At 44.7% G+C, this 15,569-nt stretch overlaps 1 long non-coding RNA gene across 1 annotated transcript; it reads left to right on the top strand.

Moving 5' to 3' along the window:
• The first annotated feature begins 10,634 nt into the window (after positions 1–10,634).
• On the top strand, positions 10,635–11,295 carry LOC126547346 (uncharacterized). The gene is made up of 2 exons (XR_007602694.2): positions 10,635–10,726; positions 10,831–11,295. It is a non-coding gene; the product is annotated as an uncharacterized lncRNA (long non-coding RNA).
• The last annotated feature ends 4,274 nt before the right edge of the window (positions 11,296–15,569 follow it).

Genomic DNA, 15,569 nt, shown 5'->3' with positions numbered 1-15,569 from the left:
TCGTTGCCCTGAAAGTCAGAATGACCGGAGATCTACGGATAGCACATTGGGAAATAGAAAAAAAAAGAAAAAAAAACATCGCATTACTGTATAACCACTCAATCGACGATAGACACATCCTTTATTAGTGGATACCAGGCATTGGAACATCACTACTAATGATCATGCGGATGTCGTCGTCCGATCTGCCCACAGTGGTGTCCATTGTGCAACAGAACTGCTGTCGAGAATCGATCCACCTGAAAGGCGTCGTTTGCTCGCGCGCAATCAGACATTGGGGGCAGTGAAACTCAACCGAATTAAGCAACACTTTTTATAGCCTGAATCCGTGTCTCGGGTTGAGTCTTGCAACAGCGATAGCACGAGATAAGGCAACACTTCTGTGCCGCCTGCGACCCGGCGTGGTATTCGTGAATGCCTATTCACTCCACATCGGCATGGCTGAGAGCCATGCATGTGCGAACCACGGTTGCGAGGAGATAAGCAAAGAACTGCTTTGTGACTGCCCTCGCTACAGGGTGCGTTGAAAAATGTCTTGAAAATGGTAGACTGGATGATCACCCCTTGCCTGCCGGAAAGGATTCTAGGGCACTGGTTCAGGCCATCGTCAGCACGCGAGACTTTGAACATGTTACTCCACCTTTTAAAGACATGAGGAATGTGCGAACTTGTAGCTCGTCTACAGGCGGGGGGGGGGGGGGGGGGGGGGGGGGGCGTTTATGGACAGATTATATGTTATCTCGCCTATTACTTTACAATCCTCTCAAACTCTTACACCAACACAGAATGTCCAGCCGGTGCCTACACTGCCTGCCTCCTTGTCTTTCCCTCCAATCTCGTCCCTGGCTATCTATAATAAACGCTCCGCATATCGCCTTTATGAACTAATTTCAACAAAGCACAGTCAGGGCCATGCTAGGTAGGTTTTTAGGGTTGCAAGACACATGTCAAGCGTGCACTGTAAAAATATTTACACCCTTAAGGGTGTTTTCTTGTCGCGCTGTAACACTGTTACCGTTAGGGCCTTACAATATCTTATAGAGGACGACAGCGGAGCTCTAACGAGACGTACGAAAACAAAAGACGTAGTTGAAAACTATGTAATCATTCTCACAGCCTTGGGCGCATAGAAATATCCGACAGGAGAGTTTCCTGTCTCTCCTTGTGAAATTCTCTTGTCGGATATTTCTGTGCGCCCAAGGCTGTCAGAATGATTACATAGTTTCAACTACGTCTTTTGTCATCGCACGTCTCGTCAGAGCTCTGCTGTTGTCTTCCATAAACTTTTTTAAGACTCTAACAGTAAGGGTGTTACAGTGCGACAAGAAAACACCCTTAAGGGTGTAAACATTTTTGGAGTGTGTTTGAGTTTAATGAGTAGACACAGCTTGTTGACCCGCCGTGGTTGTTCAGTGGCTATGGTGTTGGGCTGCTGAGCACGAGGTCACGGGATCGAATCCCGGCCACGGCGGCCGCATTTCGATGGGGGAGAAATGCGAACACACCCGTGTACTTAGATTTAGGTGCACGTTAAAGAACCCCAGGTGGCTGAAATTTCCCGAGTCCTCCACTAAGGCATGCCTCATAATCAGAAAGTGGTTTTGGCACGTAAAACCCCATAATGATGACAGCTTGTTGCAAGGTAGCAACATGCAGCGTATGTGCGTGGTCCATCGTCGTGCTGAGTGTGCTGAATTTACCGAAGGCATGCAGCTACCACTACGATCACACACTCGCTTTTGCGTCGTACTAATGTGGAGCATTCTTAGCCTCATGCCATGCACATTGCGGTAGGTAGGTATCAGTCTCCTTATTTCGGGTACCTTTAATAGAGAAAAAATTCGTGAGCGATCGGGGCATTCGAACTAGCGTCCCCAGAACAATAGTCCCATGCTGTACACAATAAAATCCTTGAAGTACACGCATTCTTCTCCCGTGCCAACGCCGACTAGCGCTTTTAGACGACTAATGCGTGCTTAATGTCGCATACTGACAATTTACTTCAAAAAGCGATACTGCACCAGTATTCCACATCCTATAGTATACGCTCGTGGATGCTAGCACTTTGAGACGATATGTGACGTTGTAGCGCCTTCTGGATCGGCCCCGGTCACAACGGAACAGGTTGTAACGTTTGTTCGCCGGATTACCAAAATTACTTGTCATACCATCGCCGGCACCGTCATACTATCGTCGTCGGCTTGCTGCTGTCCTCGCACGCACGCACGCACGCACGCACGCACGCACGCACGCACGCACGCACGTACAGACACACACACACACACACACACACACAAACACACACACACACACACACACACACACACACACACACACACACAAACACACACACACACACACACACACACACACACACACACACACACACACACACACACACACACACACACACACACACACACACACATTTGCTGACCTTATGAAAGCATTTCGATCCATCTGGTAACGCTTTGCAGAGCACCAAATGAAGCTGGGTAACAAGCTACCTGCAAACTGCTGCGCCTAGCATCGATTACCAGAGTGCGTGGGAGCTGCATAATTTCGTTCAGCTTTTTCTGAGCTGTTGCGATTTAAGTCTAGATAACTAATTGAACTCTGTTTCGAAACAACGTGCAACGGGTTATTGCGTGTGCGCCGAAGGACTGTCAAGGGAGTTAAGTTGGCGGCACGGCTAGGATTGATTAAACCGGCGCTATAATGTTTCTTTCGTCATACATGAAATAACTAAATGACTGAACAAAATCGCAATGACATAAATAGAGTGCTAGCCTACACAACTGTAAAGGGGCGTCTACAACGTAAAACTATTTCAATATGTTTTTATTCCAATCTCCTGACGTCAAATTTGCGTAACCGCCGACGCAAGCATCGGACGGTGACCCGCAGTATTGTCTGAACAAGCCAATCAAACGCTGTCCTCGTTTATAGGGGGTAACTTTTGTTTACATTATAAACGAATAACATTGCCTCACTGAGCGGCTTGTTTTATCTAATTGACTGACAAGAGGCGAGGGGCACGCACAGGTGGAGAGGGATTCGATGGGGCCGAGCCAGTGCACTGAAAATCGATAACCGGATGATGAGGGCGGTGCCAGCGTCGCGACTGTTCCGCTTTCCCTTACTTAGTTTGTGGTGGCTGGTCGAAAATCGCGGTGGCATGCAACGGAAGCTTAAGAATGCCGCTAAAACGCATCCTCAGCAAAGAAGAGTTGTCAGAGCGAGGTTGTGAACGTGCAGAAAGGGCTCGAAAACGTTACACGGCCATGCAAAAAAGTTTTATTGTACGCAAATAAAGCTATGCTCTGTGGTAGGGGCAAGTAGCCAGTGCCTGAGGGATCAGTTGCAGCCATCTTTTATTGCTTTCTGAACGGGGCATCCTGCGGCTATTAAGAAAAAAATTGAGTTGTGTTCGGCATATTAATGCATCTCTCACGCGTACACGTCGCTTTGACGGGTGAGTTTTCGCGGTTTTGTGACCTCACGCGACAGGCAGGTGAAGTGCGTGCAGCCCGAAAACTTTTGACCAATAGCCGAGGGCTAATGGCGAACAGGCTTCGAATCAGACATAAATTTTTTTGTTCGGTCCAATCTTGCATAATCAGTGTGTATATGCGTCATATCAGATGGGGAGCTGTCACGGTTTTCGTGACGTCGCGTGACAGACAGGCGAAGTGGGGGTGGTCCAGAAAAGTTTTTGACCAATCGCGGAGGTCTGATTGCAGAATTGGAATAGAAAAGTTTGGAATAGCTTTACGTTATTGCGCCCAAGGTTTATTACGTGATAACGCACTCAGTTCGGAGCCACTATAAATGGTATTTATTGTTCATTAATTTATTGCTGACAGAAACAACAAATTTAGAGTCTTAACTTGTCGTAGCAAACTGAGACTGGAGTCGTCCTCCAGGCAACTCATTTCATTAAGAGAATCTCCATTAACCTACTCTAGTAGCAACGAGTGGTCGTTTGCTGGTCTTATCATGCTAGTTGTGCTTAAGAGAACAAAAATTTGGGAGAGTTGGTGTAGCTTCATCTCAAGTAACAGAGCAATGATGACATGGACAAAAACGAAAGAAGCAACTGGTCCGGTTGCTTCTTTCATTCTTGTTCGTGTCATTATTGCACTGTTACTCAAAATGAAGTTCGTGTGCCTTCCACTGCGCGGTTTATTTTGCACAAAACGCATGAAAATTTGTCATAAGCCCATCATCGTGAACTCGAACTCACAGAATCTAGTAAAAGCCCAGGACAAAGCAAAACTATAAAATTTTTGGCTGAGAAGAGATGTTACTTTCACTGCGTTTCACCATAAGTCGTGAACTTCAGGCGTGCACAGAGAATAAAATTCAATTTTTATTTTCCACTCACAAATGCTTACTACTATGGTCCGAAGGGATCCTAAAAATTTTTCGCTCCGTCATTGCCACACTAATTTGCCGAGTGTTTTATGGAGATAGCGAGTGGGGCTGCTATAATTTCGGTTTTATAAAATAGCCCATCAATAAACTGCTCATTGAGATAGCGCGAAAGCAGTTCTAAAGAGCAGTGTATTCTATTCGCGCCAGTGATAGCCAGACCTCTATGTTTACACAAGCGACCCCACCACAAGAGAGAAAGTGGAAAAGAACAGATTGCTACAATAAAGGGAACGTACACAGTTTCGTGGACGTACGCACAGAAGTACCAAGTCGTTTGGAAAGAACTAGTTTTCTTTGCAGAAATGAACGAGTGACCACATTCCTCGTTTTACATAATTCACACCCGTATTTTGAATCTCATTAGTTGTTGGCGTTAAAAAGGATTTGCGCATAAATGTTTCTTACACACTTCAAAAGGAAAACAGCGGTAGTAGTTTCTATACCTTGTGAGATATCTTAAATCTGGTATTATTAATAGCCACCTTATTATTGGCCAATAAGACACTCAGCAGTGTCTAGCTTATTACGAAACTTCGCACTCGTGAAATTAGACACCAGTAAGTCATGCACGTCTCACCGTTCACACGTGAAACAACTTGACAACTTCTAGTTCAAGGTAGTTCATGCGAACATATTTTTGTTCTTCAGCTGTCAGATTATTACATAACAAATCTTTCAGTTTTCGCAAGCCACGAGGACCTTTTCCTTGCTGTAGTTGTATTCAGTGAAAGCAAATCGCATATTTGACACTATAAACATGAGAAATAATTCTGTGTTTTTTACAGGAAACACGTCCTAAGAAGTTCGTAGCAACGGGTAGAGGCGTATTGCATATTCAAAAAAGGCATTTCGCTAGCTCTGAGGAAAAAAAAAATAAGAGTCACTAACCTGATGATGAAAAATGCTATCCTTACCGATATAAAACAAACGCCTTCAAGGACGCATGTCAACCTGACATCTCAAAGACAGCGAAGCCGCATAGGCGAGTTCTCACACTTTTCGGAAGTACTACACATTAAACATTTCAACAGCGTTAAGGGCGAAAATACAAGCAGCGTTATTTGATTAACACCCTTAAGGAAGGGTTATTTTGCTGAATGAGGAGCGAAATGAGAGAAAAACGTCGCCCACAGCACGTGATACTTTCCACTGTTTACGATTTGCTTATTAGCGTTACCCCAAAAACGGCATCAAACGACAAACAGTGTATCCTTAAATCAGTCACGAAAGAAATTCATGGACGTGGATTCCAACTCAGGAATGTGGAAACCAGACACCCTAACCACTGCGCCACACATGAGGCACGTTTCAGTTCTTCAAATATTGGTATCTTTATGTATAAATTGTCCAGAAACTGCTTCTGCTTCATTTCATGAGAAACCTTGCACAAGGACCCATCTTGCACCGAAGAAAATGCACTCGTTACGCTTGAAGCCTAACGTTCCTATTGCTGCAAGGAAAGTTTTCAACGGTAGCGAATGTGTGAACAGCTTTCGTATAGGTTGTTAACTTTTTTATTAGGGTTTTAGTTTTTATTGTGTGTTTTTTTCCGCACATACCCTTACTATAAGGTATCTTGAGAAAAATAAGTGCTAAATGGTTATTGTGCAAGATGTAAAATAAGAAAACACCATTTTAACCCCCTCAAGTGCGTTACCTTGTTTAGTGTGTAGGGGTCTGTTTGCTGGCTCGCGGCCTCGCTCGAACGCAGTAACAGATGCTGCTGCGTTTGAGCGCGGTCGTACGTGTCTGGCTGTTGTTAGTGAGGGGTCTCCCACGCAGGCTGTGTTGCAGCACCACGGCGTCAGCTTTCCCCACCGCAGCCGTAAAAACTCCCAGCTGACATCCAACGTTGAGCAGCTGCAATACGACTACAACGACAGTATAGGAATTATGGATTAGTGTTAACTGTGTATATAGCTCATTTGAATGAGGTGTATGAGCAAGGAAACTTTTATATTATAACCATGGATCGTTCTATTTCAAAGCGAATTCCGGGTTCTAACGCACGTTGAGTTTCATTTACATTTGATTATCGATTACGCCACCGCACGAAAACCGTTGCGCAACTCCCCGAACAGAAGTAAAACTTTTTGATGGCCTACTGTGTTAGATATAGCTATAACAGAAGGTAGCAGAAAAAATAGACACAACCACATGGGAGGGTACGATGAGCAAGCGCTAAACTAACACTGTTTATTCACCGGGGGGGGGGGGGGGGGGAGGTGCGGAGTTTAGACAGCTTCTCTGAGGCCGACAGCACAAGTGGGACCTACATTGGCGACCTTCTTCACTGAGCGCGACACTCGCGTCAGGCAAGACCTCGGGCCCCTTCACACTGGGCACACTGCATGTTGGCTTTTACAAGTTACAATTCTTAGATAGCAACTTGACGTTCGCCCCCGATCATGTTTGCTGACGTTACCAACTGCGGAGAAAACAAATGTTTACGGCCGTATGAATCGGCCCATACCAAAGTTGCAAAGCGCGCTATAGCCACGATGTTTCTTGAGTTGGCACTCAAAAGGTCGTGTGATCTCGACATGCGCGATCGCATTTGTGTACATATTGGCAGGCTCGTAGAAGCTGGCTTTCTTCGCTCAGTGGTCGTCTCAGCATCTGAATCCCTACTGCAAAAGCATAAGAGCCCGAAGGCCGGAATAGCCAACAGTGCGCGCAGTGTCAAGCGGTCGGAGGTCTTATCTTACGCGTGCACGGAGTGTTATACACTGACTGAAGATTGCCAATAAATAAGTATGGGGTGCGCACTTGTGCTGTCAGCCCCAGAGAAGCTGTCCAAACACTTTGTTCCTGCCCATTTGTGGAAACAACAACAACAACAACAACAACAACAACCCTCACATACACACAAAAACAGCTGATTGCCACAAAAAGCATGTAACGCCCTCCGTGGATTTCGCCATTGGCATTGGCGTGGTATGCCAATACCCCTTATTTGCGGGAAAGTGTGCATTGGCAAACCTGGACGCTGCAATAATGATAGGAGGAGGGAACATTTGCAGAGTATAAAGAGGAAGGAAAAGATTAAATTAGCTGAGCAATGTAATCTATGAACTTGTGACCCGCGACTTCGCCAGATAATGTCCTTAAGTAATAGTAAAAGCATGAAGGCACGACTAATATTAGAAGCTTTTTTTTTTTAATATCAAAGAATGTACGTAATTGTGTCAGCGATCCGCCCGCCAAGCTGTACAACAGACAATAAGCTTTTATCCCCGCGTACTTGTAGACACCTTTGTGTGATAGCCCTGTTTTCGCGCATATGTGCTGCTTGTTTCATGTATTTCGTACTTACTTAGCGGCTCTCGCCGATGAATAAACGGCATGAATTTCGAGCTTTTTCTTCATACCCTCCCATGTACATGTGTATTTCCCGTGCCACTTTCTGTTATACGTACCCATGCCCTTAACAGCTTAGATTAAATGCAAATAACGAAACGCTATGTATTTCCCATTACTTCTTTGGGGTTCGTCGAAGCCTCAAGAAACACTGAAGGGTAGGGTTGTAACGAACGAATTACGTTAGTTACAGCAGCAGGCTTTTCTGCTGGCTTTTGCATGTTTCACATGTGTCGGCATCCCGGAACGGATACTTTGGAAGGCATGTGCCCATGTACCCACGTTACTGTATGTAACCTACCGCGGTAGCTTCGGGGCTATGGTGTTGTGTTCACCTGCTCAACAGCATGTCGTGGATTCCATTCCCGGTGCAGAGGCCGCATTTCGATGGAGGAAGAACGCAAAACGCTGGTGTACTTAAGTTTGAGTGTAAGTTAAAAATCTTAATGTAGTCAAAAATAATGCCGGGCCCCTCACGACGGCTGTCGTCATATATAGCCGAAGTGTTTAACCGTAATGAATGAATGAATGAATGAATGAATGAATGAATGAATGAATGAATGAGAGTCCCTAAACTGGAAAAGTAGTATTGTAGCGCGTGGCTGGATTCTACGTCCTGGATTTCACACCCTGAAGTAAAGAGTTGGCGCAGCATACGCCAGGAACATGTTTACGAAGCCGCAAACGGACATCGGCAATCTCGCCTTTGTGCCGACGTTTTGCCCGTTTGTCTCTTATTTCATCCTGCAGATGTCATAAGCAGTCATCCTGCTGCATTTAGCTGCTGCTTGCTTGATGCCAACAATGCGCTCGCATCACCCACGCCTTCAGCGGTAGCTGCGTCGTATAAGACGAAACTGTGTCGCTGCGGCAGCAGCGTGGAGCCGTTTTAGCGGCGCCTTGGCGAATAATATGTTTGCTGTGGCGATTGAGCGGCGTCTGCTCATGCGAACGCATTTAAAGAACAAAGTGCCGAATGCACAAAGCTTTTCATTCGTAAGCGCTGTTTGTGAATGGCCGGCTGTCTACGCTCATGCTACGATCACCGTCGCCATTGGTACTCTTACGAATTGTTCTAGCGCAAGAACGTTTTTTGCGAATACCGCAACAGCTACAGTTCGGTGTTTACCGTAAGTAGCGTATGTCTACGTATATCTAGTTCCACGGAATTTTTAAAAATCGCCTGTGGCAAGTAGCACAATTCTCCTCCTTGAGTTGGATTTCTCGAAAAGGTGGACGTAACTAGTACGGGAAGTCTAAATACATTCAAATTACCAAGAAAAAATCGCAAATTATTTTCTTATTTTTACTTTAGCCCACATGTTGCAATTTGCGAATCGTAGCTGGTGGGATTGCAAGACGCATCGATTGGAAATAAGTTTCCAGGACACCAGTTTCGAGATATCATGTCCCAAAGTATGAGAGAACATACATGAGCGTTCAGTTACTTCCGAGCTTTTGCGCATAAAAGAGCATTTTGTTAAAAAATAAGTGGACCAACAGTGCACTTTTAAGGCGAATTTAGGGCGCCTATCTCCACACTAGTGTCACTCTGGAATATCATTTAAAGTTGATGCGCCTTACAATCTCACCGACTGCAATTCGTAGGTTGCACTATGTCCAATAAAGAAATTAATTAAGAAGTTAATTGATTACTTTTTTCTCAATTAGTTGTATACGTGCTTCGATTTCTTTTGCACGTAATGTCCGCCTCTCTGAATAATCCGGCTGAAGGACTACAATGATGTTTGAATTAGATTTGAGTTACGTTTGTTTCTGCAACAGCCAATTTTTTTTAACAGCCAACAGCCAATTTTTTTTTAAAATATGAAAATGATCACCCCGTATATTTCTGTATGTGGCGTCGCGTTTCTGAAAATGCGCCTTCTAACCAGTGACAGCGCCTATTAGCATTCTGAAGTGATTTCTAGGAATTCATGTGGAGTTTGAGTTCCCTCAACGCTTTTTACAATTACCCAGGCTTCCTCTCTTTGTAGATAGCCCATCATATTCGATGAATGCATCCAGAAGTCGGGGCTTAAACTGTTACTCGCAGTAATTCATTGAAGTGAATGAAGGATTCACTGAAGCCTGGCAATTTCGTTACGAGAACTCGCGCATTCGCCGTCGTGGTTGACAACAGCATCACAACGCGGTATTGAACACAGGCATCTTTGTTTCGGGATCAAGTCACAAGTTAGGTGGACAGTGCGCCACGCCGATTCCACCCCGTGCATTTATGTTTTCGTCTAATTTGAGCAAGTACACCGCCTTTGGTTTGCGTTCGCCAAGCGCGTGAGGGCAGCACGTGCCTCGTGCTGAGATATTTGCGTATTGTGCTTTGCTTCTCTCCTGCACGCGCAGCTTTTTCTTTCTATTTCTTACACATTTGCAGCTCCCGCTTGTCTCAAGTTTCTTTTTCGTCGTCGTTGCTCAGGAAAGTAAATAACTTGAGGCGCAATGTAACTTTCGGCTAAGGAAGGGCTGGTTATTCAAGAATTCTTTCCAAAATTGCGGTAACAAGAACTTTCATCCTTCAGCACTAAATCACTACTTCTCCTGCATTCTGAAAGTAAGCGGACAAGGTAAGTACCAATAATCTAAGTAGATACATTTCTTTTAGAGAACACATACGATCAGAATAGCGTTGACCATCAGCTTCAGAAACTTCTACACCGAAAATGGCCACCGAAAGCCCATAATATTCCACAACTCTAGGCGTTAATTTCGTAATACTTGCAGGATAAACTAGAGCAGTTATAGAAGCACGTGGTGCTCGCAAGTAGGGAACGAAGAAGAAGGCTTTGATGTGAAGAACACTTGGTCATGGCTGACATTCGAAGCAGTTTCACGGCCGGTTTCTCGGGACTAAGCTGTGGGCGCGGTGCCAACGTTGGATTGGAAGAAGCAACCGCCCGGCCGCCCTGTGGTAAGTAGTCAGGCAACAGATGGGCCTCCATTACCATCACAATTTCCTTTGTCTCTTGCTGGGCTGCTGTTCGGATGGCTGCTCTGACAATGGCGACTATAAAGGCGCAGGTTGGGGCACCGTGGGATTTACCTGGCGCAAGCAGCTTCCCAACGAAGGCGCGTTGGAGGCTGGAGCGGTCTGCTTGCGTGAGGCAACCCCACAGAAGGGGGAGCTCCCTACCATCTACGGGGACTTCGGCCATTGGGAGCGTGGCAGATCAGCGAGAAGCAGCACCGGCCGAACAGACGAGTGCAACCAAGAAGGCGACATGGGCCCAGACTGTCCCACTGCTCACTGTGGAGGAACACGAGGATGCCTAAAGTGAGGCGAGGAAGGCCACATGAGCAGAGATTGATTGCAGACACGTGGGCGCGACGCACCCAAATGTGGGTGGCTACGCTTCGCGTGCGGCCAAATTACGAGTTTTGCGTGTATTATGTGCTTTAATAGATCGTTTCATATAAAGAAATTTTAAAATTTCTAATTTTTTGATGATTAAGATAATAAATATATTCCTACACCTTCTACTAACTTGTATTCCTTTTGCGTATAAGCCTTCGCAGTTTTATTATTTTCGTGTGTATATGTGCGGTACATATAATACTTCGCATCGTCTCATGCGACATCAAATGGGTATTTTACATTGCACGAAACGCAATCAGAACAACTGAAAGTACATGGGATCCAACAAGAAATCTTGTGCTTGTCAAGCGTCAGAGCCCACAAATGCGAAGTTGCAAGAAAGGTTGTGTGTTGTTTGCAGAATTATTGCTCGTTAACAATGGGGCGTTGGGCGTCAAGAGCAACGCAAAAGAAATAGAAAAATGTGACGCCACTTTTTGTTGTCAATGGCGCGATATAGGCCTGCGATTAACGCAGTATAATTAATATGTCCTGGAACTCGACGCGATTTGGCTTTCCACTAGGCAGTGCATGGTAACTGCATACTCATTGTGATGAACGGAAGAGCGGAGATCACCTGTTCAACAGGAAAATCGATGCATCGAAACACCGACCCTACGGGTGTCGCATCCTATCACGTGCTTCTACAAAGCCTCGCTTCTTTGCAAATGGACGAAAGCATTCGGTGTTTGGGTTTGGCCGCATCGTCGCAAGGGCCGCTCAGCCCGTCGGCCAGCGCTGCCGCACGAAGGAAGCGAAAGTGGACACTTGTTCAGCCGTCACACCTCATTAGCCTTAACTGAACACGTGAAGAGCAATGAAAGCAACCTCGCAAACACCACCTCAAATATTGCACTTCTCAAATGATAAACTGGCACAACCAGAATTCACAAAACACATGGCGGACCAAAACACGAAAACATGGGAGGAGCCATATTGTAGTAGACGAAGTTTGCGAGCGTGCCTCTGCGAACACCACAAGAGTGCACAGCATTGCTACTCATACAATGTGAACGCCCTTCTTCCAGGAGTCACTGAGGAATAGATATATTTTATAACTGATAAATTGAGCACCTCACCTAAAAAAACTGATTATGAAACACATTTTATTTGCATGAAATCAACATTGCTTTCTTTTAATTAAAACATGCCTTTTTATTGACAGAGTTTGTTCTCGCCTTAGCCATGCTTTAATCAAAACGCCACCACCCTCCTTGTGGATGTCGATGACAATTGGTTCTGGACCGCTTTCTTCGCGACCCACGTGAATCTATTTTGAATGTCGCGATTGTCATAAGCAAATGATGGCTCGCGGCGTAAGCTGCGCTTGCTTGCAAAAACCCTGTCCCGCAGTCTGCAAATGGCGCTTGGTTCGCAGATGCAGTGGCCAGCCGCTTCGTTGCCTTTTTATATGCGTGCGTTTGCGTTCTGAATATTGTGGTTGGTTTGCATGAAGATAAATCTGTTGCACATGCGCAAGATGAAATGCGCAATAAAATCTTCAAAATCGAGCCGATTTGCGTGTGTGTGTGTATACCTGGGCCAAAATACTTTTTGAATACGACCCGTATCCGCAGAGAAGGTTGTAGGCTGTAGCAATTTGTAAGAATGCTACACAGTCATGATAGCGAAAGCTAAATGTTACCGAAGATGCCGGCGAATGATCTTTTACGAACGTCAATCATTTCGAATCCGGCCCCCGACTTGCTACCATCAACAACACTCATTTATTTATTTGGATGAGTGGAAACGTTTGAAACTATTCTGATCATCGGTTTCTCCAAAAACATTAAAATAATTAATGTTTAAATGGCGATCAGATGAGGTGATGACATGAGGTGATGAGATGAGGTGATATGAGAGCGTCCTGGCAATAAAATACTTTTCGAAAAGGCGTACGAGCAGTCGGTACAGAAAAAAAGAAAAGAAAAACACACAGCAAAGAACCGGTACCTCCTGCCAGTATTGCGATTGGACACAAGTGAGTAAAGTAAGAAAAATACGACAAAAACATCGTAAAGGACAAAAACATCTCAGCGTCTCTGATTATGCAGTGACGGTTGCTATACGTGAGTTCACCGTAGCTTATAGCTAGTGCCGTTTTATGCGAGCGCTTTGACGTCAGACGCGGTCAACGCCATTCACAAATACGGGGTTGCATGCGTGCAATCCACGGCGTGCATGCGTACATCCGCGGCAGCTTGCATTGCCGGGTCTGCGAAAGGGGCAAGCGAGGAGCTCACGCATGTGCGGCAACGAAACTGAAAAACCGGGTTTTTTCCCAGGTGAAGAAAGAACGATATCGGAAGATTATAAAATGTCACCGGCCTATAAAAACCCGGCTATAAAGGCATTGAACTATAGTCGTTCAAAACGTGTGAGGGCTTGTAGAAGAGCGGTTCTTGTTGGAGTTCGTATAGAATTATCACAGCCAACGTTAGAGGAGGATGAACCCTCCTTTAAACCTGCTGTCGCTTCGCCACGTAATAACGATAATGCTGATGACGATAATTATTATGACGTCATAAAGCGTAGCGCATACAGATCGGCCAAGAATTCAGTGGCGCAATAAAGATATATTTAAGGTATTTTAAAATTAAATGCGCGAAATATTTAAAGAAGGAGAGTAAAAGAAATTGAAAGCAGTCAGCGCAGTCAGTCGCCAAGTATATATACATCGCAACACTAAAGCCTTTGTTATTCGACGGACATAATCAAGGTTGCCAGGTCGAAAGAATGAAAAGTAGCCAGAAAATCGCGAAATGCAGCCAGAAAAGTAGCCAGTTCATTGCAGGTGCTTCAAAAGTAGCCGAAAAGGTGGCCAGGCTGCTGACATGCCCAATCACTTAAGAAGAAAACCGTAGCCGATTACGAACTGCTCCTTTTGGAGCTGTTTTGTTTAGTGCCCCTCGACGTATTTAAAACGTCTTTGTGGATCAAGTTAGAACTGGGGGCTCCGTATTGGTAATTGCGAATTGTTATCCCTGCATGAACGAATAATAAACGCAAGTAGTTATCACTGAACACTAGTACCAGAGGATATGTGCTGTACATGCACAATTCTCGCTATTTAATCATTCGTCAATATATCCCTGTGCCATATCTCAACTTTGCAAGGGAATATCATATACTAGTGAGAATTTCTTATCCCTTAAGAAAAGTGTTTTACAGTACTTTCTATAATTTTCTCATTGACACTTTTTATCTAATTACAACATTTGAGAAGTTGATTAATTAATTAGGGCTAATGGTGTAATTAGATATAATGAAAAAAATAATATGAGTATCTCCAAGTGACGGCAAACAGCATTACCTTGGCTTTCGCATTTTTAAAACTCTGGCTAAAGTCAGTCGGGATGCCCCGTATACTATGCTGGCTATGTTGATGCTTGAAATGTGTCTTGAAAAGCGGGGTCTCTTGTTTCGCGTATGTTCTATGTAGCGTTCTTATATGTGCTAGTACTATCTGTTACAGCTGCATTACAACATTTGTTTGTTTCGTAAATTGACGGAAGAAGTCACAGAGAAAGAAAGAGAGAGAGAGAGAGATCCCAAGTAAAAGAAAGGCTGGCAGGTTAACCAGGCTGAGCCCGGTAGGTTACCCTCGGAAAAAGTCGTTGTTGCTCACTACAGATGCTACGTGATAAATAACCGACTTTTCGGATTACATATTGGCCGCTTTTTCCAGTTCTTGCGTTTTCAAATTAAGAAAGTAAGGGTGGCAACAATATAGCGGCAGGTTTCCCTGTAATCCAGCTTTCTGAGCTTACGCACTACGTCACGCCAGCGGTTCCAATGACGTTCCACGTCCACGGCCTTGGTCATGAACGGCGCGGGCGAACACTTTCACGTCTAGTCCTTTGAAAAATTATAGAACAACAATGGGAAGGCGGCCGCCGTGATAGCTTGATTGGTAAAGTAGCGCAATGCGAACGGTGGAAGTTTGGTCCCCACCATGCTACAAGTTATCTTTTTCGTCCACTTCCATTTGCCTTATATTTTTTCTACAATTAAGTCAAGCAATACAATTACCTTCCCTGTGCTTTCTTTGGCTTCATTGTCTGTTACTTCGTATAATTGTGACTTACAAGAAATCGAGCATCTCGGATTCACTTTTTCATCTCCCTTTCTGCAGCGAATTAATGGTACCTTAGCCTTTAAGCATTTTGCATGCTCTTCATTTCCTTACAGAAATTATGGCTGAAGATATTACCACCACGACAGTGCAACTACATACTCGTACGAAGAGCAAGAATGCTACCCACCAGACTGTTCCTAAATTGGTCGAAAAATAAAAAAGTCCGTGCGTCCTTGTTATTATAACAGATATCACTCGGGAACCGCGCGGTGTTGCTGTTGCGTTACAATAAAAAAAGAAGGGTTTTAAGAAAATGCTATA

The sequence above is a fragment of the Dermacentor andersoni genome, chromosome 1, assembly GCF_023375885.2.
Source record: "Dermacentor andersoni chromosome 1, qqDerAnde1_hic_scaffold, whole genome shotgun sequence".
Taxonomy (NCBI): domain Eukaryota; kingdom Metazoa; phylum Arthropoda; class Arachnida; order Ixodida; family Ixodidae; genus Dermacentor; species Dermacentor andersoni.
The sequence above is the reverse complement of the archived record's forward strand: the minus strand, read 5'-3'. Positions and strand labels throughout refer to the sequence as shown.